Below are 26,388 nucleotides of genomic sequence, written 5' to 3'. Positions count from 1 at the left end.
CTATTAGCAAATGTTTGCTTCCCTTCATTGCAACTTTGGACTTTCCTGATTTAAAAGTCTTCTAAGTTCCCAAGAAAGGAATGCTTCCACCAGGAGATACAGAAATGGTTTCATAAAACTGAAGGCTGTTTTATGAAACCACCTGTCTACTTTGTGCTTTTCATAATATTGGACCAAACATTTTACAAACTAGATTACTTGACTGGCTGGGGTGATATGTACTAGACACCGGAAATTGAGTTGCTGCTGCAGATGGTGTGATACGATGGAATCACATAAAGTTTGAAAGGTACAAAACTTGGCATGCCAGATTGAACTTTTGTACCTTAATTCACTAAGCTTCAAGGATCTAGAAAATGATTTTGTCATTAGAGCCAATATAACCTCAAATTGCTTAATTCTTAATCTTTACAGAAGCTTCTTGGAGATGACAGCAAGAAAGTCTTTGGTTAGAATGTCAAAATGTTCAGGATACAACACTAACAAAAATAATTTTCTATCAATGCCTATGTATAATCCAACTATACACACACACACACACACACACACACACACACACACACAAAGCCTTTTGTTGATGCCCCCAAATGACCTAGATTAAGAGTGTTATGGGGACTTCCCTGGTGGCTCAGTGGTTAAGAATCCACCTGCCAATGCAGGGGACATGGGTTCGAGCCCTGGTCCGGGAAGAACCCACATGCCGTGGAGCAACTAAGCCCGTGTGCCACAACTACTGAGCCTGCGCGCCTAGAGCCTGTGCTCCGCAACAAGAGACGCCACCGCAGTGAGAAGCCCGTGCACCACAACAAAGAGCAGCCCCCACTCACCACAACTAGAGAAAGCCCGCGCGCAGCAACGAAGACCCAACACAGCCAAAAATAAATTAAAAAAAAAAAAAAAAAAGAGTGTGTTGGATATACTGCTTTCTGTAGAATATCTGTGACACTGACCTGGACAATGGTTTGCCCTCCAACATATAAACTGGACTTTAACCGAACTAGTTGACAAGTTTAATTATCATAGATCAGGAAACGGTGTTAACTCAGTAGATTTTCTCCTCATGTTTAATCTTTTGCCCAAAGACACAATTTTTTGTGGATCCCTGAAGGTAAAGGAGATTCTTGCATTCCAGCTGTCTTAAAACGGCTGAGGTTTCCTGAAATCGACTTCATTCCACCAGCCAGACATCTAAAAACTATGTCTACAAGGTTTGCTTGTAGATTTCTTGTTTGCACTCCAAACCCCCAAATTATAGGTAGATTTTTCTCAGGTTTTGAGAGATCTAAAGAAATCAGAGCTTCTTTTCTCTTGCTGCTAACCTCTTCTCCCCTTTCTCCTCTCTGCTATTTCTCTTACTTCCTGAGAGCATCTTTGGCAGCCTCTTCCTTCAGGCGCTCTTCTAGCTGCCTCTCGGGCTAAGTGGCATGAATGCCGCTCTGCACTCGTGACCCCAGCCATCAAAGGCAGTCATGAATGAAATCAATGTTGTTCTGATCATTTGCTTCGTCATTCTTGCTTACTAGACCCTGACACTTCCTGGAGACCAGCACCTAACGTTTGTATAGCTAAGGTGGGGTCAGGATGTAGATTCTCATTGTATTTGTGATGACAGTTTTTAAGCACTATTTTAGAGCATTCTTTGTACACCTTGCTGTCTTGTGCATGCTTTGCTGTGCTGTTTCCTGGGAAGAGAGCAAGGGTCTATTTTTGTTGTAGGTTGACAAGAAGAGTTGAGTAGAAAAATTATTGCGGGGACTCTCCGACTCTGCTTGGGACCATGGACATAAATGTATCTCCATACAACTATTCACTTATTTATACTGCCCAAAACAGTTACACATTTTAAGGAAAATCTGAGAAATGCAGACAAATATTTCAAAATAGTTTGTATCTTCATCCTCTGGCCTAATGTTTTAAAATGTCAGAATGGTATCTCTCACGTAAGAGTGCATAAATAGAATAAAAACCGGTCAGACAACCTGCCTCTGTCAGCTTTCAAAAATATGAAAAATGACTTATTTGCTGATGAAATGTTTATTTTCTTTTCATATGTGGTTTGACATTCCTAAAGAGACTCTGAGAATATTCCCTTAATAATAGGAAATACAAATTACCTGCTTTGTATCCATAAATCAACTTTATTATTATATCTGAGCCTTATTCATCTCTGGGGCAAAATGTAAAGCAAGACACTAATCACTCAGTTATTACAGATTTTAAACTTTGTTTAGTAGAATATGACTTCTTATTTTTTTCAGTTATATATATACAATATATGTATATATATATATATTATACATATAGTGTATATTACAACGCTCTTATACATTCTAAAATGTAATACAGTGAATTGACTTAGCTGACCACTCAGGTCTCAATGATTTAGGGACCTGTTAATGCACCTTAATTCTGAATGTTCTCTACAATCATATTTCAAGATTATTTTAGTACGAAATTAAGGAAAAAACTCTATTCGAAAGACAACTATAGAATTTCTGTTTGCTAGTAGACATCATTATTCAAAAAGCTGACTGTGTTCAGATTAATTTCTTAAATTTCATGTTCTCATGAATTAGGACAATTGTTAAAAAAGAAAATTATCCTGAATGTAACTTTTACTCAAAATGACCAGACAAGGGATAGCCACATAGCAGCATGATTAAATTGCTGATTGTCTGCCAATTTTACCAAACGTTCATTGTTATCTCCATAGGGAAGCCTTCTGCCTCTTCGTCCCAGCAGAATCAATTATTTCCTTTGCTAAGTCCCCTCAGAAATTTGTATGTCCTGCTTTTGAATTACATAGACTCCAGATATCTGTAGCCCATGTCCATGCAATGTGTGTGTGTTGTTTCTTGTCTACTCTCAAAGCCCCCAATTGTACATAGGTTGTGAAAGATGGAAGTGGGGCAGTTTCTTTTTCTCATTATTTACATCTTCTATCTTAGGACCTTTGAATTTGCTTTTCTCTCTGCTTGCAACAATCTTACCTCAGAGAACCAAATTGCTTGTTCTCTAATTTCCTTCAGCCTTTGCCCAAATATTACTTTACCAGTGAGACCTTCTCTGACCATTCTACTTTAAATATTAAACCTTTTCTTAACTATAATTTTCACAGGATAAAATCATGAAAATAAAAATGAATATGTATAAAAAGTGTCATTTAACTCATTAATGAGGGAACTGATAAGATGTTTGCACAACTTCAAAGGAGAATCTCAGTACATGTATAAATGTGTGTATGTATGTGTGTGTATACATACATACACATATGCATACAGTCAGAAATGCTGAAATGAAGTTGCTAATGAGCAAGGGAAATGTAGAATATTGGGCATAAAATTTTTTTATAATATTCAACCAACGTCTTTATTTCCTATAGCTGCTTTCTCATTCCTTAATTATCTCGTGGCCTTCCCCCATTGAAAGGGAGGCATTCATTCCTTCAGAAAACCCCTGACACAAAGAAGTTGCTTTGAGTTTTAAAATAAGTAGAGTTTTTTGAGTTCTTAGGAAAATCATAGCCTAAAAGTAAGTACTTTTGATTTGTAAAAATCAGACTTTGTTGAATGGAGGAAACGTTTTGCCTTGAAATCTTGAAAGCCACACCTGGAATTCTGAAGCATAGGTTTTCACAAAGAACTGTAGAGGAGGAAGGTTGAGTTATAAGACCGTGACTTCCTAAAAGACAGAGGCGAGCCCTTAGGACTAGGTGAGTTGAGAGAGGGAGTAGAGTTGAGGACTTGGATCTTCTCTCTTAGATTTGAAAGCCCAGGAAGTAGGATTGGGTTTTCCATCAACTAAGTCACCTAATCCACACTTCCAGTTACATAGCGAGCACACTGGGATAGGTTCAAGTGAGTTAAGAACATCAAGTTCAATGTTACTCTTTCGTGAGTGCAGCCTGGGAAGCGTGCAAACCTTCCATTTACGTGGCATTCCCTGGAACACTGAGCAAGGGCACCAAAGGCACAGAGGCACAGTTAGGAGGGAGGGTGTCCATGTGGGTGGGCCTGGGGCCAGCCCTCCAGGCACTACATGCTCCACAGATGTGGCAAAGAGAACAACTGAATACCTGCTTTCCTAAGTGGGGGTGAGAATCCATGAAAGGATTTAATAATTAAAAGGGTGATAGAGAAGGAGTCTTACAATTACAATTAATCTAACGTTTTTCCTTGTCTCTTATCTTCTTTGAAATTTGCAATAACATCTCTGTTTCATCCAGAAGGTATTTTTGTGTAACCCCACCTAATTTTAACCCTGCCTTTATTTAGGATTCCTTAACATTTATGTACATAGTTTTTTTTTTACTATTCTCTAGTGAACCCTACTCTGTTAATATGTTGCTTGGTAAATATGCCCCTTAGTTATTTCGTGGATGTATTTCTTGCCCTTTCTTTGATTATAAGCTTCATGAAGAAAGGAATAGTGCTTTACTTTCCTCTCTTGTTATTCCTTTGGTATGTATTTAAATCTAATAGACATTTAATGCAGAGTACCATCCAAAATAAATTATATTTAAGGCAGAAATGTACTTTGAGAACTTCTATAATGAAAGTCATTCATATTTATTTGAGTACTAAAGAAGGGATGGTCCTGTGTTAGCTTTATTTTAACAATTATTTTAAATATAACTTTTAAAAATAATACAGGATTATTGAAACAAATTTCAAATATTATGAATGAGTAAAAAGTTAAATTTATTCTTAATAACCACTTCTTAGTAGTTTGGTGTATGTTCCAATTTTTTCTCTTTTATTTCTTTTCTTTTCTTTCCTCCCTCCCCCCCTCCTTCTTTCCGCCTCCCTTCCTTCCTCCCTTCCTTCCTTCCTTTCCTTCCTTCCTTCCTTCCTTCCTTCCTTCCTTCCTTCCTTCCTTCCTTCCTTCCTTCCTTCCTTTCTTTCTTTCTTTCTTTCTTTCTTTCTTTCTTTCTTTCTTTCTTTCTTTCTTTCTTCCTTCCTTCTTTCTCTCTCTCTTTCTTTCTTTCTTTTTCCTCAGTATAATCACTGCCTTTATTTTTACTGTGGTAAAATATATACAGTGTAAAATTTGCCATCAAAACCATTTTTAGGGGCTTCCCTGGTGGTGCAGTGGTTGAGAGTCTGTCTGCCAATGCAGGGGATGTGGGTTCGAGCCCTGGTCTGGGAAGATCCCACATGCCACGGAGCAACTGGGCCCGTGAGCCACAATTACTGAGCCTGCGCATCTGGAGCCTGTGCTCCTCAACAAGAGAGGCCGCGACAGTGAGAGGCCAGCGCACCGCGATGAAGAGTGGTCCCCACTTGCCGCAACTAGAGAAAGCCCTCGCACAGAAACGAAGACCCAACACAGCCATAAATAAATAAATTAAAAAAAAAAAAAAAAAAAAAAAAAACCATTTTTAGGTGTACAATTCAATGGCATTAATTACATTTACAGTGTTGTACAAACATCACTACTCTCTATTTCCAAATTTTTTCGCTTATTTAAATACTATTCCTACTGTCCTGCTGCTTGCTTTTTTGCTTGCCCTGTAAAATCTCACTGGATGAAAGCTTCATCTCCAGGTACTCTTTTAGTTCGGTTTCATAAAGAGTTGACAAAACTGGGAATGAATATTTTATTTTTAATAATGTGTTTACTTATCATGTTCCTTGGATCCTTGAAAATGAGTGAAAAATCAATTGGAATTATATTTTTTCAGAGAATGAAAAAAGAAACGTTTTATAATTGAATAATAAATTTTTACTTGTTTCTATGCTTGGAACACATTATTTAGAAGTTCTTTATCACTTTTCTAAAAACTTTTTCATAGAATAAGAGAATCGCAGAATCTCTAGTTGCAAATGACCCCAATGGTCATCTGGCCCATTCATTCAGGGTCAGAATCCACCAGGTCACTGTGGCTCTTTGAACTTCTCTAGTTATAGGGAATATATTACTATATAACCTTCCAAGGAAGCTCTTTCTTTTTCAAGGTATCCAAAAATTAGTTCTTCTTTCTTTTCTTTTCCTACCTGGAATTTTTATCCATTGGGTTTATTTTAAATCTTAGTGTCTTATTAGGCAAATACAATCCTTTTCAAATGATACTTGAATATAATCATCGTCTCCCTCCTAAATATTCATTTTTCCTAAGATAAACCCCCCAATTACTTCAGCAGTTCTTGATATCCTGTGGTCTCATGTTCCTTCACCAACCTGGTGATTTTCTCTGAGTTGTATTTCCACTGAACCATTTTCTTCTTAAAGTGCAATGCTTGGAACTGAAGATAATACTTCAGATAACTTCTAAATGCTTTCAAGTAGAGCAAAAATTTATTTTGTATGCTTTACTTCAAACTCCTAATTCGTTACAGAATAATTTTATGGTAGAGATTTAAGATTTAGATTAAATTCACTACTAACACAATATGGGTACCTCCTTTAATAATTTATTTCAGACTGTACTTTGTGACAATGGAGTTTTTCTAGTTTAGAACGAACCGAAAATTCAGGTAAGGTGACCACACTGTGATATAGTTAGATTCGAAACACATACCTCCCAATCTTGCTCTCTCATGTAGAGCCACCAGCTTTTCTTACAGCATCAAAGGAGACACTGAAATGTGAGGCACAGATATTAAGCTGTCAAATGTTTTCATGTGTTGCTTGTCATTTCTGTAACTTCGCTGGAAGGAGTAACGTGGGAGTGTGAGAATTCATACTCCAAAGCTGGCCTTTTAGCAACGTATAGCAGAAGGGGAGAGGAGGACTAGTTCTGATAATGTAAGTGAGAATTCTAGTGTTAATGCCTTTCTCTTATCCATCTTGAGATGTCACTTTTTTTAATGTGAAGATAGTAAAATAGCACTTGTAATGACTGGGTCGAAGTCATTATGGACCAGAGATAGAAAATCTTCAGACCTGAAATTTATTACTGTAGGCGTCAGAGTCTTTACTAATTCATGTCGAACTTGGATTGTGGACATTTGTCTTTCCTTCCACTTTTTAGTAATATATACATAAATATTTAGGACTCACTTTGTCAAAATTGTTATTAATATTGAAGATTTAAAAATTACATTTTAGTAGAAAAACATTAACAAATCTCATGTATGGTATTTTTTTTTCGTGTATGGCATTTTGAGTTAAGATTTTGAATCCTTCATCACCATAATTTCCAAGTTAAATACATTGGGAGGTTAGATTTGACATAAATGCACCACCATGTGTAAAATAGATAGCTAGTGGGAACCTGCAGTATAGCACAGGGAGCTCAGCTCGGTGCTCTATGATGACCTAGATGGGTAGGAGGGAGGTCTAAGAGGGAGGGGATATGGGGATATATGTATACATATAGCTGTTTCACTTCACTGAACAGCAGAAACTAACACAACATTGTAAAGCAATTATACTCCAATAAAATAAAAGAACAAAAAAATCATGTTATTTAAGTTAATGATCTTTTATTATAGTGAAAGGAAAGTTCTTGGGAGAACCACATGTTTTTCCTCCATTGGGAGAATAAACTCAGAAAATGAATTAACTTAGAGTTAATAGAGAAATTTCAGAGCTAGAGAAAAATCTTAAAAGTCACCTAGTCCAAACTCTCAACTATATAGTGAATAAGTAGGGGCACAATAATCTCATGACTTGTCCAAGCTCAAACTTGGAAACAGAACCTAGGTCTTATGTTACCTAATATAGTAAATCGTGTACTAATATAGTCACTGTAGTAATGTAGTAGCCTTTTGTAAGATTGGAAGGCAGAGGAGAATCAAAGATGTTTAAATAATCGACACACTGAACATAAAAACACAAAGCAAGGAATCATCTTTACATTTAAAAGATAAACTAATCCTTTATTTCAAGAATTTCTCAACTAAATAGGATGTGGCACAGAGGAAAGAGCATGGACTCTGTAATTATACAGAGAGAGAAAGTTAACCTTGTCTTGCCATTTTTCAGTTATGGGCCAATTATTTAAGCTTTCTGAGCTTCAGTTTTCCTGGTACTACTACTACTTCCCTAAGTAACTGAGAAGATTAAATTAGATAATGAATTGAAAATAGCCCAGCAGAGTGCTAACATATAGTAGCTACTCCATAAACAATATCTCCAATTGCTTTAGTTTATTCACAATCAATTGGTAAGATTCACTTTGGCTAATCTTACTAATCAATAATATAGTCATTGGAAAAGAGATGTAATGGTGAAATCTCTAGAGAATTTTTTTTTCTTTCATTTTTTGGCCATGCCACGTGGCATGTGGGATCTTTGTTCCCCAACCAGGAATCGAACCTGTGCCCCCTGCATTGGAAGTGCAGAGTCTTAACCACTGGATGGCCAGGGAAGTCCCTCTAGAGAATTTTTATTGTTACTAGTGGCATTTTCCAGATTAACGAATCACATCTGACCTGGAGAAAGTGCTAGGAATACTTGATATTCCACTATTGGCACTTCACTAGACTTTGCATACAATTAAATGTCCTGCATTTTATGATGGTGATGATGGTGATGACGATGATGATGAAGATGAAGATAATGAGATGATTATGATGTGGTCTATAAGCAATAGCTCCTTCTATTTCTTAAAATATGATGAATTTAATCTCCATGCAGTTTTTATTTCAGTTGTGAGAATTCCCCTTCTATATGGATAACTAAATTACAGTCCATCTCTAGTTGTATGTACCTTACTGCTTAGTAAACCATCTTAGCTCAAGGAAGGATAGGGATGAAGAAGCCATGGCAGGTTCAACAATCGGAAGGGCAGAGGCTGATCATGGGGGTCTAAGAGCAGATGAAATGAGCAGCTGAGGCTGACACCAGGAAGGCCTGGGAGTGAGTAGCTGGGCCCAGGCTCAGGGCTGGCATTCGGGGGCAAGCAGATTTATTGACCTTTCTAAACCTCTATTTCCCGTCTAAACACATGTGTGTGTGTTGGATGTGTCTGTGTTATTATATAAATAAATAAATAAATAAATAAATAAATAAATAAATAAATAAATATATATATATATATATATATATATATATATATATATATATATATATATATATATAAAAGCTTTATTGACCTCTCTATGAAGCCTCAATGAATTTGCCCCAGATCACATAACTAATAAAGAATTGAGTCTGTTTAATTCCGAAAGAAACATTTTTAACTACCGTATAAGAGTTATCCCAAGAATATTTAGTCAAAAGATATTGGTAATGGTAAATAAGTTCATATTATTTTCTAAAAAGGCTTGAAAGAATGAAAATTGCCAAAAGAAAATATGAGAGTTTCAACTTCAATGTACATTTTCTAGTATTTCATGTTAAAAATTACATACAAATACATACATATATATACACAGTAAATCCCCTACATACGAACTTTCAAGTTGCAAACTCTCAAAGATGCGAAATGTGTTTGCATGTCTAATCATGTAAGTTAGTTCACGTGTCTGGCGTACATTGAACTCCTTGCTGTGCAACACGAGGCACTTACTAATGAAGACCTGATGGAATTGGAGGCCTAGAGAAAGGACGAAGAGAGACAAGAGGATGAAGAAGTAAGTGAAGAACTGAAGAGATTCACGATGCAGGAAATGACAAGGGGATTTTCTTTATCTGAGGAGGTACTGTTAGTTTTTGAGGCACAGGACCCAAACGTAGAACAGTATTCGAAGGTTGCAGCAGTGTTCAGAATGCAATCCAGTGCTACTGTGTCATCTATGATGAGAAAAAAAGAGCTACAACCCAAACATCACTGGATCATTTTTTCAAGAGGGTAGATAGAATTGAATCCAGCAAGGAACCAGAACCTGTGCCATCAACGTCAGGCGTGAGTGAAATTGCAGCTCGCCCTCTGTCTCCTATTGCTGACGACCCGTCAGCTCTACCATCTCCCACCTCCTCTCCCTCCTCCAGTCAGTAACTCTTCTCGCCTGTTCACTCGATGCCAGCCCCTGTGTGCCAGCTGTTGAACTGTACTACTGTACTTTTCAAGGTACTGTACTGGAAGATTTAAAATGTTTTCTTTATTTGTTGTGTTTGTTTGTGTTTTATGTATTATTTGTGTGAAAAGTATTATAAACCTATGACAGTACAGTACTATATAGCCCGATTGTGTTAATTGGGTACCTAGGCTAACTTTGTTGGACTTATGAAGAAATTGGACTTACAAACGTGTTCTCGGAACAGAACTCTTCCATATGTAGGGACTTACATAAGTGTGTGCGTACATATTCTGCAAGCAAAAGACAAGTTCCCTTGCCTCAGACAAATTTTGGGCAAGTTCTACTTCTATCTCTTATTAGCAGTGGGAAAGTCATTTAACCTTTTTAAGTCTCAGTTTCTTCATCTGCGAATGGAAATGATTATCGTGCTTACCTGACACAGGGGTTTTGAAAAAATTAAACAATGTAAATGTAGCATTTAGCACAGTGCCAAGCACATAACACAGCCTTGCTAAAGGGTAATGAGGACGTATTGTTAACTAAGGTTCAATACTATTCCACACTTTAGCTTATTGTGTACATTTTCTCTTTTGTGCCTTGTCTGTTTACAGCTTTTGTTGGGCAGATTTTTTTAAAGACAGGGATTTAGGACCAGAGAAATAAGGCAAAGCTTGCTTACTAAAATCAGGTTATTACTCTGAGACTTTGTCTCAGAAATAGGACTAAGGCACACAGCTCCTTCACCTGGAATACAAGGTATGAAGTAGGCAGGTCTGATTCAATGCTGATTATCAACCTCTATCTCTTTAATTCATTCAAGGGAATGAAGTGACCTCAACTAAGGAGAGAGATGGATATGGAGAAGGAATTCCAGCAGGGGTTTATTAACTCAATAAGTGGCATTGAAGTTTACTATGTTCCAGGCAGTAGGCAATGTTTGGACTCCTGCCCTCAGGGACCCAGAGTCAACCAGGGGAAACGGATTATAGTAATAATCTGAAATACAAGTTCCACGTTTATGTATGAGCAAAAATTGTTGGAGAGCTATTGAACTGTGAGACCTTGGCATTATACTTAAATTCTCTGAAACTGTTGCCTCATCTGGTCTCCTATACTCACCTCAAGGTTGTGAGTATTAGAAGTTTGTGAAAGTGCTTTGCGAGTTGTATAATATCATTATGTAAATAAAATACAATGTATAGTACAAATGTCATGATTAAAAGGCATAATCAAAAGGCTATAATTATTCAAAAGAAGAAATGAATAATTATGACCAGAGACACTGGAAAAAGCTTAAGGGAAGTTGAACTTGAAGAATTAAATACAACTTTGAAGGAGAATGAGGTAGAGGAAAGGTAATCTAAGAAGAATGAGCTCTCTGACCAAACACACAAGGGCATGAAATTACAGGGAATATTCCAGAAAAGTGAATAGTCCTGTGACCGGTGTCTTGGCTGTATAGTAGATGTATAAAAGATGAGGCTGGACTTAAGTGTCCGTCGACAGATGAATGGATAAAGAAGATGTGGCACATATATACAATGGAATATTACTCAGCCATAAAAAGAAATGAAATTGAGTTATTTGTAGTGAGGTGGATGGACCTAGAATCTGTCATACAGAGTGAAGTAAGTCAGAAAGAGAAAAACAAATACCGTATGCTAACACATATATATGGAATCTGGAAAAAAGAAAAAGGTTCTGAAGAAGCTAGGGGCAGGACAGGAATAAAGACGCAGATGTAGAGAATGGACTTAAGGACATGGGGAGGGGGAAGGGTAAGCTGGGACGAAGTGATAGTGGCATTGACGTATATACACTACCCAATGTCAAATAGATAGCTAGTGGGAAGCAGCCGCATAGCACAGGGAGATCAGCTCGGTGCTTTGTGACCACCTAGAGGGGTGGGATAGGCAGGGTGGGAGGGAGACGCAAGTGGGAGGGGATATGGGGATATAAGTATATGTATAGCTGATTCACTTTGTTATATAGCAGAAACTAACACAACAATGTAACGCAATTATACTCCAATAAAGACGTTAAAAAAAAATACACATGGAGGAAAGCTGATGATGTGCAAGTACCGCCCAGATGCCTACAACGCAGAGCTGAGAAATGAAAGACTCACAGTAATACAAGGTGATTATCACCAAGGAGTTATACCCACTAAGAGCTTCTCAGAAGCAACATTCTCCTTCAATGAGTTTTGTATTCTCCTGGGAGCCTAGTGCAGTGTTAGGCACAAAATGTTGCCTAATGATCACTATAAAGTCAAAGGGAATTTTTACATGGAATGTAGGCTACTTGACTTATGTAACTTAATTCAATGGTTGAAATTAGAACCTGTAGAGAACCAAGTAAATTTAATAAAATCCCATCTGGGCCTGTAAAGAAAAACAAAAAACAAAAAAAGATGAGGCTGGGAAGAGAGGTTGGTATCTGGTAACAAGAGCCACAGTAATGGCAGTAATGAATCATACATCATTTTGTAACAAGCAAGGAGCTATTTCTGAGTTAAGGCTCTGACAGCACCAGGTCTGTGTTTTGGTGACCTGTAGATATTGACTAGGACAGTGGAGAGATCCCATATAGCAATGGATCTATTATAATAAAGTATTAACAAATAGCTAAACTTGGAATGTGGCAATGTGAATAGAAAGAAAAGAGGTAAAATTGACTGGGTTTGTGGTCCAACTGAATATAAAAGAGAAGGAATCAAAGATGATTTTGAGGTTCTTGGCCTGATGGAAGGGGGGCATGAAGGTGCTATTAATTGAGAAAGGACACACCGTAGCAGGAAAGATTTGAGGAACTAGACTGAAAGTTCCTTGAGTGCAGGGATTGAGTTTTATGCATTGTTCTGTCATCAACATAGCCCAGTGCTTGGCATATATTGAGTACTTTGACAATTCTTTTGAAGAAAGCAGTAAGTGCATGAGGAAGAGGGGGAGACAGGTGTACAGTTTGGAACGTGATGAGTTTGAGCTTTCATCCACGTGAAACCATCTCTGCTCTTAACTTCCCCATGCTGCCATAACATATTTTCTATATCTTCCTCAAGCATTTACCTTAGCTATCCCAGCTTTACAGCTATTTAGGAATAGGTCTAATTTCTTTTACAAGACTATAAATACTTGGAGTCAGAGTCTATATCTGACTTACAGCTATGCATACTATGGTGTTTCATAAATATGCATCTAGAAAGTAGTTGAAAGGTGGAGTTTGAAGCTTAAAGAGAGAGATATGTCACATCTTTGATTTCTCCATATGTTCCTTAAACCTGGCAGTGCTTGAATAATAGTTGATGATTTATCTGGAGTGGATCACACTGACCTCACCTATTTAGCAAGCAGCCTTGTACTTTTTTGTTAATGTGTAGTGAAATAGGTATACAACAAGACAATCTGCTAAATACGGTTATGTCCTATATGCCCTCCTAAAATCTCTAAGAAGGTCATGTGAAATTGCTTAAACAAGTATATTTTTGAACGCAGGTCTTCTTTAAAACTAGACTCATAATTTAGGAGACTTCAGAAAGGAGACCAGTACAAAACCAAATGAATTTTGTTTGAATTCCACCTTCTGTTGTTATCTTTGGAGCTGACCTCATCTTGACAACTTCAGAGAAGCTGGTAGTGATGGATTCTGTAAAACAAGGTGACTTTGATAAAGACCATGACTCCCTTCAAGCCCTAAAAATTGGCCTGAGGAAAGAAATCATTTAGAAATATGATGACAAAAAGCCTAGCTCTTAAATCCAAAAGGCATTTTGTCACGAGTGCAAAATCCATACTGGTGGCTACTATCCTTAAATTCTGAAAACAAAGAGACTCATTCATTTAGAGGTTAAATTTATTATAATTTGCAAAGAGTATATGTGATGTCAGTTTAAAATTAGTTAAGTTTTGTTTCTTACTGTGTGCAATTTAGATTTCTCAAATAATTTTAAATTAGCAGCTTTCGCAATTCAGATTGCTGTAGCAGTCAGTAAGTTAGTAGACATCAATTACATCAGCACAGCAAAAACACAGTGATGTGTTGATGGGATGTATGATGATGCGGAATGAGGTTTTAGGGTAATCTTGGTAGTTACCCCCTGAGACAGTCCCTTATCCTGCCCTTATTTTAATGGGAGGAGTCTGGGTCATGCAGGTTAAACAAATTGCCTAAATTGAAATCTAGCAACTGTGCCAAGATTAGGAACTGCAATTTCCTGTTCTTTGAGTATATTTTATCTCAGGATCATAATGTTTGAGAAAGTGAAGGTTTTTATATAAATATTGAAAATATTATATAAATCAACATGCTTTAATTTGGCATGTAAAAATTATATCTGTTTTTATATAGGGAACAAACTAGTGGTTACCAGTGGGGGGAGGAGGGGCAATATAGGGGTCGGGGAGTAGGAGGTACAAGCTATTGGGTGTAAGAGAGGCTCAAAGATGTATTACAACACAGGGAATATAACTAATATTTTGTAATAACTCTAAATGGAAAGTAACTTTTAAAAACTGTATAAGAAATTTAAATTTTTTTTAAATTAAAAAAATTATATCTGTTTTTCAAGTATCTAGGATTTTTTTGGACTTAGATTTTATGATTGTTCTCTCTAACAAGGAGTGTGACGGTTAAAATTGAAATAAAAGTTAAGAAAGAGCAATATAATATGAAACACACCCAAAAGTATTAGGTTTTACTGTACCCAATCTTCCCCAAATCAGAATGGTTATTGCACAGAAATGTCAAATAAAACTGCTAAGCTCTTACTTTAATCTCTTCTTACAGTGGTTAAAAAGTGCCTGGACTTTGTTTCTTATGCTATCTTTGTCTCAGATTGTCTTTTTACTGCCAACTTTCATTTTTTTTATTTTTTGATACTACCAACTTCTATTATAAAAATGTTCAACTATGCAAAAAGTTGAAAGATTTTTATAATAAACACACATATTCTCTCTATCCCTCTACAACAATTAATATTTTTCATATTTGCCCTATCTGCCTATTATCTATCTATCCATCCCATATATGATGTGCCATATAAAAGTAGGTTGTAAAAGGAAAACTTCAGAACACTTCACTCTGAAATACTTGACCATGACTCTTCTAAGAATAGGGACATTCTCCTATATAATCACAGTATCATTTCTAGGAAATTCAACAATAATTCTATAATATCATTAAAAAGTACTCTTTATTCAAATTTCTTCCATTGTTCCAAGAATGCCCCTTGTAGATATTTTATTTGATCCAAGATCCAACTTAGATTCAGGAACTGTACTTCATGATTATGACTCCTAATCTAGAAGTAACCATCCTTTCTCTCTGTCTCTTTTTACCTCTCTTTCCCTCTCTGTCTCTCTCTGTCTCCATCTGTCTCTCCCTCTAATTTTACCTTTTAGAAGGATTCAAGCCTGTTTTCTTAGAACCTCTTACATTCTGGATTTGTCTGATTATTTCCCCATTAATTATTTAACCTCTTCCTGAATCCTGTCAGGTCCAGAAGTTTGATTAGATTCAGATTAAATTTCAGAGGAAAGAATATTTCACAGGTGATATTATATATGTCCCTTTATTATCATCACACAAAAAGGCTCCCACTATTGAATTGTCCCACTTTAAGTGATGCTTATTTTGATCAATTAAGGTGATGACCACCATGTCTCTTCATTATAAAAGTACATTTTTCTGTAGGCACTTAGTAAGTAATTGTAGATGATATTTTACCTGTTGCCAAACAATCATTCATCTATTGGCTTCAGGATCCATTGATGATCTGTATCTGTGTCAGTTGTTACATTGGAGGGTGCAAAATTATGATTTTTTAAAAATTCTATTTCTCCTTCTAGATTGTATTCTTCTGTAAATAAAAGTTTTCCGTTTTTATTCTTCTTTTTCTCTTAATTTTTAAAGTATCATTATATTCTGAAATCTTGGATTTTAATTTATTCATATTTTAAATAAACTACACTTAAAATTCTTTTAGATGCAATATACATTTTCCCCAAATTTGGCTAGTCGTAGCCCCTTCAGGATAGCTCCGAGCCCTTTTATACAAGACCTACTTCGTGTTTGTTTCCTTATCTCCTGATACAAAATATCTCAGGCTTACTTTCAACCTTTCCTGCCTAGATCTGGAATTGGTCATTTGACCAAAGAGTCCAAAGCTTCCTTTTAGTGGGAAATGGTATAATGGCCATGCCAATGCACCACTCAGATCTCCTGCTGTGGGAAACATAACTGACTGACAGTACCAGCTGCTGCTCATCTGGATCCAGCACCAAATTCACGTAGAGGCCATGCTTCCCATGGCTGCTTCCAGCCAAGGACTGAGCATGGCAAGGCTCTGAACACAGGCTCATTCTGGCAAGATGCAGGACTCCTCCAACAGGTGACTTCTGCAAAAAGACTCTCAGTTGGTCTGCCTGATCTTTTCTCAGAAATGTGCAGCTGTCCAAGACTTTTCCTTTTCGAGATCTCTTTCCTTCCCTCCCCTTCTCCTTCCGAATATGTCATGCCTGTCTCCTGGTCTGAAGACTCTTCCTGCCTTCCTCTGCTCTCTCTCCTAATAAACTTCTTGCACATCTAATTCAGTTTTCATGTCTGCTTCTTAGTGGATCTGACTTAACGTAAATGATCTAGAAACAAAAATCTAGGTGCTAAGGTTGCCTGTTGGTACTGGTGAGTCATTGCTTCCAGGCTTTTTCTGCGGCTAGAGCTAGGAAATCTACTTTCCAAAAACTATGGGCTTATATTTCTATTTCCAATTTGAGTTTAATGATATAGTTTAATTTTTAAATGTCTTTGAATTTCTTTTCTCTTACTTTGCAAATCAGGATTTGTAATAACATTAGGGTATTTACTTATTTGCTTTATCCTATAATATAGCTGAAATCTCTTCAGAATTACAATACCAATAGCACTACTGTCAGTAAACAAGAGTCAAGAGTCAAGACTTAAGTTTGAGTCAAGTTTAAGATTTCCTTACAATTATTTTTGTCCTCAGAATATATCCCACTAGGAATTTACAGAGTACTATATTCAAAAGTTACTTACAATAACTCTTTTCCATAAGTTGATGTTGACAATGTTGTATACATCTAGGTTCATTTTTTTTTTCAGTTTGTGCTCAATTTTAGAGCTTGTGTTTTCTTTTTTTGTTGTTGTTTTTTTTTGTTTTTTTTGTGGGTTTTTTTTGTGTGTTTTCTTTTTGATTTTTGTCTTGTTCCTTTGATGTATGCCACTTTATGTTTGATATCATATACTTTGTGGTATGCTGTAAAATGTGACTTAATTCTTTAAAACTGAGAGGACATTTTAATTAAACTGGAATTCACTCTGATAATAATAAACTCTGTAGTAGGTTGACTTCTTACTATTGACTCATAATGTTCTAACCAACAAAATTATTTTGAATGTGAATAATGTACACCTACTAAGCTCTATGTCTAAGAGAGCCTTGAGCATGCATCTTTGAGAAATCTTATGGGATAGTATAGTATCAAGGAAAGAAGAGTGAAGTACATGACAAAGATACAAATGCCCAGAATTCATAAATTAAATAAATTTAAAATCACTGGGTACCTATTTGCCAGGTCCTATGCTAAAGATAAAACAATGTACTCCCCATCACTTCAGCTTTTAAGAAGTTCACAGTCTGGTAGGGAGAGAGGCAATTTCAATACAGTGTGATTAGTGCTATGGCAGGATAAGGAAGAGTCTTAGAGAAGGTGGTACCTGTCAGTGAGTGGGCACTGCCAGATAAGAGTGAAAATGGAAGGTGTTGGGGAGAAAGAAAAGTGAAGTTGTATGTGTTATGAAGAAGAAGAGGCAGGGACTTCTGGGAAGAAGACAAAGTTTTGCCATGTTAGTGAATTTGGACTTTAACTTGAAGGCACAGGGCAGAGAGAATGACAAACCCACAAAGAACCTGAGAAGATAATAAGAAAACTAGGAGCACGAGGTGTCTCTAAATTCAAGAGAGAGACAGAGTGGCCAAGAGTATCAAACATTTGAGAAGGGTGAAGTAAGATTAAAGACTATCAAGTGTCCGTTGGCTAGAGCAACAGAGAGATTGCTGATAACCTTGACGAGTGATGTTGTGTAGAGTGACGGGAAGGGAAGCTGGTTTGCAAGAAGTGGAGGAGTGAATGGGAGGTGAGAAAGTGGGTGAAAAAGGAAGAAGGCAGTAGCTGAAAAGGAAGGTGCAGTCAAGAGAGGGTTTTTTTGTTCGTTTGCTCAGTTTGTTTTTAATTTAGAGAGTTTGCAGATGCTTTTGTGTTGGTTACATGGAGCCAATAGAAAAGGAGAGGCTGGGGTAAAGGAGAGCAGGTTGGAAGGAGTAAAAAAAAAAAAACCAAGCATAGAAGGATGGTAGCATCTTCAGTGGGATAAAGGTGGGAACCCCTTCTGATACAGAGAAGCTGGAAAGGATGGGTAGGGTTGCCAGGTAGTTTGTAGATGGCATGAAAAGAAACTGAAGTCTTACCTCTCTAATGGATCCCATTTTCTTTGCACAGTAGGAGTTGAGACCCTGAGTTTAGGGTCTGGCAAACAGTAGGTGTTCAATAAATATTTCATTATGAAGAAATAAGTAAGTAAAAACTTAAATGTGGGAGAGAGGCAGATGGTTGGGTAGTAAATTCTAGCAAAGTTATACAAGGTTATGAAAGAACAGCTTTGGAGAAAAGGGGAATTTCCTGGGGTAGGAGAGGATGGTAACTGAAAGCCCAGTTAAGATAGGTCTCCCATGAGTCAGCGGACAAACTCATGTGAGAGAAGGTTGTGTGATTGTTTTTCAGCTGTTCCCAGCAGCCCTGGGCTTGGGGTTTCGCAAGCATCTGCTATTCTGGGAGATAACATTAGCTAGTTTGGAACCATGGTCTGGGGGTATCTGTAGTTGAATGGAGAATGGAGGTGAATCTCCTTGGAGATCAAGGAGCTGGTTTTCTGGGATATCATGTGTGTTGTCAGTGATGATGTTATTGGCCAGGATGATGACAGAACGTGGGTGGAAAGACGCACAATACAGCAGGTACTGAAGTCTTTGATGAAGGGCTGTATATGGAGAGTGTGAGGTGGCGGTGGGGAGACTGAGCAGCTGATGGAAATCGTCCTGCAAATTATGAACATTTGTAGTTTATCTTTAAAATCCAAAAGTCTAAAAATTCAAATCTTGGTACATATCAGAAAATAAATAGTCACATAGAACTGGTATACAATTAGCAGACATTTCCAGAAATTTAAGTCCTTTTCACAAATTTGTTCTCTAGTTGTTATTGCTCATTGATCTGAAAAATTAGAATTAGGAAAAAACAGCCTCTGAAAGTCGAGTGAAATATTTGTTTTCTGCAAAAAGCCAGGGTGAAATGGCTTTATTTGGAGACAAGGTGAAGTTTTAGGGCATCACACATTAATATAAGCAAAGTATAATGAGGATACATTTGCACCCGTTACTGATGGTGAGAACTTCTCTCCAAGGAAGCAACTGTTTAAAGAGCCCGTGCTTTCTCTTTTACCTGTTTCTGAGTCCACTCTGAAACATGGTCGATTTCCTTATGTTTGGAAGTGGTTCCTACCACAAGAAAGTGTGCACTTACCAAACAATAAGAATCCAGAAGTCACCTATACCTGGTTGAAATTTGTGAAGGTTATGAACAAAATCTTGGGAAGCATGCGATGAAGTTGGTGCATTTTCTTAAGGTTTTATCAATAGAAAGTGTAAGGGAGAAGGAGGTGACAAGAATAAAGACTGGTTAGGGTAGGGAAAAGGGGATTTATAAGACCTGGAAATATTGAGGTCAGGAGTGAAATAGAAATGTATTTGCTGTAGTGGGAAGGAACTTAGATTCCTGAATTCAAATCTTAGCTGTGATACTTCCCACCCAAGAGAACCTGAAAAAGTTATATAACTTTTCTCTGAGCCTCAGTTTCCTCAATCTGTGAAGTGGGCATAATAACACCAAACGAATAGGGTGATGGTGAAGATAAAAGCAAGTGCCTTTAGGTAAAGGGCCCATCACAACCCTGACAGACTGGAGGTACTCATGAGGGGTTTTCTCCAGTCTAGGAATGTTTTTTTTTTATTATTTTTATTGGAGTATAGTTGATTTACAATGTTGTGTTAGTTTTGGGTGTACAACAAAGTGAATCAGTTATACATATACATATATCCACTATTTTTTAGATTATTTTCCCATATATGTCATTACAGAGTATTGAGTAGAGTTCCCTGTGCTATACAGTAGGTCCTTATTGGTTATCTATTTTATATATAGTAGTGTGTATACGTCAATTTGCAGCAACATGGATGGACCTAGAGATTGTCATACTGAGTGAAGTAAGTCAGACAGAGAAAGACAAATACCACATGATATCGCTTATATGCGGAATCTAAAAAAAGGTAAAAATGAACTTATCTACAAAACAGGAGCAGAGTTATAGATGTAGAAAACAAACTTATGGTTAGCAGGGGGTAAGCGGGGGGAGGGATAAATTGGGAGACTGGGATTGACATATATACACTTCTCTAGGAATGTTTTAAGTTCATTGAAAGACTACTAACTTTTCATTGACAACTAGGTAACTGCTATTTTTTAATCATGTTTTGATTTTTGCTAAACTTGATCAATTTTCTGTTAGGAAAGACCATTGATAATTATGGCATCAGGTATAGCAACCTGAGAGGGGTGACTTCCTACTTTTGGATGCTGTATATATAGCAGCAGTGGCCCCAATCAGCCCCGTGAGGCCTGTGGTGCCAATAAAGAGGTGGAACCCAACCCCAGTCCAAAGGACTCTGCTTTCTCATTCCACCACTACCTTGATCAGTCAGTGCACATTCCTGCCCAATCTCATTGGAGATTTGAATTCACATTGTTTGCTAAACCTGATGCTTGGCCAAAGAGGTACTTAGTGGCATTCATGAAAGAACTAAAGATCAAATGACACAACCTTGCCAAAGCATCATTATCTTTCTGTTGAGTGATAGTTTAAGCCTTGCTGTGCTTCTGTGAAGAGCGCGGTCTCTCGGTGGACTCGATTAAGATGACCATGTTTGAAGATGATGAATAATGTCTGGAAAGTGTGAGGTTGATACTTACGTTGCGTTCCAACAGCAGGGGAAGGGGGTTTACTTTAAAGTTGGACTGGTCATTGATAGCAAGCCTCTCTGCACATGGGATGTTCCAGGAAAACCCTACCTCAGCTTCCATTTCTTAAAATGTCACTGAATCCCTTATACTTTTATGCTTTGTTATATTTATTTTATACGGAGGAAAAAAAATTGAAGTTATATATCTTTGAAACCTCACAGGGAGGAAAAATAATCAGGTATTTGATATCATTTGTATTTCTCCATTTAGGCTTTTTAAAATATTGAAATGCATATCCGAAGACATTCAACTTTAATAATGTTGATGAAGTAAATCACTTGCTTCAAAATGGATAAAAATTTAAAAAACTATGGACCCAACAATTTCTGCTGAATTTGAGACCGCTTGTTTACAGGAAATATTTTCATGTCAGAAATGAGAAAAGACCTTTCCGAGCTCACATCTTAGAATCTTCTCTTCATCTTGACTTATATTTTGCAAAAATTTAATGTGTCTACCATGTTCCAAACACTGTGATAAGTATATAAAAGACAAAAATGAATAGGCAATAATCTCTGATCCCCAAGTTTATATTCTGTTGGAGGAATAAATACATGCAGGAACAAGTTAAAATTCAAGAAGAAATAGATTTGAGTTGTGTACATAGCATTAAAGAGAGAAAATTCTTAATTTCACCTGAGGAAATCAAGGAAGTCTTCCTGGAGGAGGAGAAATTTGAAGCAAAATTTTAAGGATATGAGTCAGATAAGTTTATGACTCATAAGGTTATGAGTCAGGTGAGTATGTGTTGGTGGGTAGTGAAGAGGGGACAGCATTGTGGGTAGAGGGGGAAAAATATCCAGAGTGTTTGTGGTTTTGAGAATATCAAGTAGTTAAAAAAGGCTATAATGAAATTTAATTGTGACTGAGAAATGGAAGGGGAGTGTGAACCTGAGGATAAGATTAACCAATAATTTTCTAAGTCCTTAACTCCTAATTGACTGGTCATTTATGGTGACCAGCAGAGGGGCTTCTCTGGGCATAGAGGTGTCCAGGGGAGACCTCTTGGTCAAGAAAAATACATGTTCTTTCAACCGTAGATACGTAGGCAGCCTCCCCATTTATTTTAGCAGAAATTGACACAGAGGTTGCTGTACTTAAAATCCTTATGTTCTCTTTTGTGCTTTCATTTTCACTTTTTAAATAATGGATTAGGATGTTTTCTAGGTGAGGAACTAGTTCTCCACTGCATTTCCTTAGAAATACAGTTTTCCTTTGTCTTGATGATTAGAGAATATAGAGGACATGTCATGGGTATTTTTGTGATATTGCTGGTGCACTTTTATAATCATATCAGTGCTGAATTAGCATCATCTTGTATTACTTATGGGTGGCTACCATGCACTCTTATCCCTTTCAACCACAAAGTAAACAAACAAACAAACAAATAAATAAACAAATAAAGGAGTTAACCTTTATTTATTATTTACAGTCTACCCAAAAATTTGCTAAGAGTTTTATATGTAGTATTTCATTCAAGTCTCACTATTACCTGATTTTAAAATTATTATTACACATAGTTACTATAGGTAATAATAATAATAATTATTACTCTTATTTAAAATGGGGAAATTTAAGCGTAGACAAATTGAGTACATGGCCAAAGTCACATAGCTGGTATGTGCCAAAGCTAGGATTAGAACCCGAGTTTTCTAACTCCAGAACCCACTCTAACTCCAGTCCTAACCATTAAGTGGTGTGGAGTTTTACTGTCACTTCTAGATGCAAAGGTAGCTACAAGGCTTGAATTGCTTCCCATTACAATTTCATAACCAACGACCAAGGCTGGAACTCATTTCCAGGTTGTCTGACTCTTAATGCTGTTTGCATGCTATACCACAAAGTGCACGAACAATACAAGGAACAAACAAACCCACAATTAAACTAAGTCCCTCCCCAAAATATTCGACATGTATTATATTATCCTGAGTTCTATCAGTGATGGACCTTGTTATAAATAAATAAATTCTAATAAACAAATTCTAGCATAACTTAATTAGATAATGATACTCTTTAAGAACATAATACCATGCTAAACTTATTCAAAATCCTTCTTTTGTTTTGCTACTTAGGATCTTTATTCTTAATGACATCTTAATATCCAATTACTTTCTTATTTAGAAGATTTTGTAAGGTAACAGCTCAAAAAGCAAATCTTTAGTGCAGATATTAGGCATAAAAATGATATATTTAAAGACGGGTCAATCTACTAGTACATTCCTTATTGGGGATTTTGTAAATGTCAGTATAAGACAAGAAAGACATCTAAACAATTTTAGTCATAGGAAAAACAACAAAATAAAGAATACAGAAGAATAGTAAATCATATTTAGAGGCTTATAAATTAGATACCACTGTCAGCCCACTGTTGTTCTATAGAGCTGATTTAGGTGGGTAGTATTGATCATCGGTGATTATGCCTGGCATTTAAGACCCCAGTCTGCTTCTGTTTTAAAAAGACCTTCAGGATTAGAACATTATAAAAAATATATTAACCATAGGTAAGACTTATGCAGTGCTTACTATATGCCAGGCACTATTGCAAGAATTTTACAGTATTAATTTAGTTAATCCTCTTAAGAACTTTATAAGGTAGGTACTATTTTCACACTTATTTTACAGATGAGGAAACTGAAACAGAGAAGTTATGCAGCTTGATCAAAAATCACATAGCTTGTAAATGATGGAGTTGGGATTTGAACACAATAATTTGGTTCTAGATTCTTAGCCATTACACTTTTTTTCCCCTATAAATGGCAGTGTGATTTGAAATACTAGTTTTAACTTTGGATAACTTGATCAGGCAAGCTAAGGAAATAAAGAACACTTTCTTTCTTCTAAATAGAAATACTAAATAGAATTTCATTCAAAAAAACACATAATGCTGAAGTTCTAGTAAAAAGTGAATACTCCCAATGTATAATTTGATCATAAAATATTAGTTTGAACATTGGCAATACTTAGGGATATTTAGACACTCTTTTTGACGTTGGTCCTTATAAAGAAATGCCATAGATAAGAAGCTGACTTAAAATTTACACATTTGCAACTCAGGTATGCAGAAATGTAACATTCTCAACCAGTTTGTACCAATGACAGAAAAGACTATATCTATTCACTTAAATTAAATCCATCTCTTTTAATTTAAAACCATTTTTTTCCCACTTACTTTCTCAATAACTTCAGCACTCTCCTCTCAAGGGCTTTCCTTTCTCCTTTATGGAGAAAGAAGAAAAGTTGGGAAACATTGTGATAGTTGCTAAGAGTTGTCTGTCTTGTAATCTCTGTTGCGACTGAGATGTGTCTCCCATTTGGGCTTTGCTGTTGGCCTCTGTTTTTGCAGCATCTGCTGTTGTACTAGGACTCACGTGTCCTTGGGAGCTACATCCTTCACTGATATTTGTGTTTCCATTTTCGGCCCCTGGTCCTGTGGTCCAGATCTTCTGGGCCTTCTTTGTCTTGACTCCACCCTCTCTCAATCCAAGTCCACTGTCATCACCTTCTTGGCTCCTGCCGGAGCATGAAGGGAGTTCTGGATCTTCTCCATGCCACAAACAGATAGAGGGAACTAAGGGCACTGTCTCCAGCCCTCTCTCTATTGGACTATTAAAGGGAAGCCCATATGGGGCATGGCCCCGTGGAAATCAGTATGGGAATTTGAGTGGTAGGACTTGTCAATACCCATTAGAAGAGCTCCGTTCCAGGATCATTGGATATTTGTTGAAAATATTTTTTCAAGTTTGTCAGTTGTCTGTCTTTGCTTGTTGCTGTCTCTGTTCCCTCCACTATGTGATGTTTATTCTTTACTCAAATATGCTTCTTTCCTTCATTGGAAACACATTGTCTCTTTGTCTCAGAGTCTTTTATTGAGAGACAGTTATATATATATGTTAAGAATAGAAACTCTAGGGCTTCCCTGGTGGCGCAGTGGGTGAGAGTCTGCCTGCCAGTGCCAGGGACACGGGTTCGAGCCCTGGTCTGGGAAGATCCCACATGCCGCGGAGCAACTAGGCCCGTGAACCACAATTACTGAGCCTGCGCGTCTGGAGCCCGTGCTCCGCAACAAGAGAGACCACGATAGTGAGAGGCCCGCGCACCGCGATGAAGAGTGACCCCCACTTGCTGCAATTAGATAAAGCCCTCGCACAGAAACGACGACCCAACACAGCCATAAATAAATAAATAATTTTTAAAAAAAAAGAATAGAAACTCTATGCTATACAGTATGTTCTCATTAGTTATCTATTTTATACATAGTATCAATAGTGTATATATGCCAATCCCAATCTCCCAATTCCTCCCAACCCCCTTTCCCCCTTGATATCCATACATTTGTTCTCTACGTCTGTGTCTCTACTTCTGCTTTACAAATAAGAACAACTATACCATTTTTCTAGATTCCACATATATGTGTTAATATACGATATTTGTTTTTCTCTTTCTGACTTACTTCACTCTGTATGACACTCTCTAGGTCCATCCACATCTCTACAAATGACCCAATTTCGTTCCTTTTTATGTCTACTTAATCCACTGTGGTGACCTAAATGGGAAGGAAATCCAAAAAAGAGGGGATACATGTATATGTATAGCTGATTCATCTTGTTGTACAGTAGAAACTAACACAACATTGTAAAGCAACTCTACTCCAATAAAAATTAATTAAAAAATAAAAGAATAGAAACTCTAGATCCAGGCTGCCAGTGTTCCGATCTCAATTCCATCACTTAATTTCTCCATAAACCTGGATTAATTGCTTACTTTTGCTAAGCCTTGGTTTTGTCATATATAAAATGAAAGTAGTAATAGTACTTCCTTCATACGGCTGTAAGGATGAATGAGTTAATACATTTAAGTACTCTGAACAGTTCCTGACAAGCTATTAAACTCATCATAAACGTTAATATCATTGAATATAGTGTTCCCTCTGCTTGGAATGGCATTTTTCTACTTTCCCTCCATCTTTAAGATACATCTCAATCTCATCATTTTCCAGAAGACTTCCATGAGTAATACCTAGAGCTTTTTTGTTGTGGCCGCCTAAATATAGAGTCTACAACGTCGATATGGCCTTTATGACATTTTATTTTAATTATTATGTTACTTACCTTCCCCATTAGACTGGCATAATTGAAAGCATCACATTCATCCATATCGTTTCAGTATTTTTCACAAGGTATATAGCAAATAATAGGCACTCGTGAATGTTTATTTAATATATAAATGCGGTGAACTTCCCTTGCCTTCATTCATTCGAAAGTAATAAACACTAGCTTCTCTCAACTTCCTTGAGACATCATCCCTCAGTTGGCTAAACAATGTGCAAACAG

Source organism: Eschrichtius robustus, chromosome 18 (assembly GCF_028021215.1).
Source record: "Eschrichtius robustus isolate mEscRob2 chromosome 18, mEscRob2.pri, whole genome shotgun sequence".
NCBI lineage: Eukaryota > Metazoa > Chordata > Mammalia > Artiodactyla > Eschrichtiidae > Eschrichtius > Eschrichtius robustus.
This window is presented reverse-complemented; position numbering follows the sequence as displayed.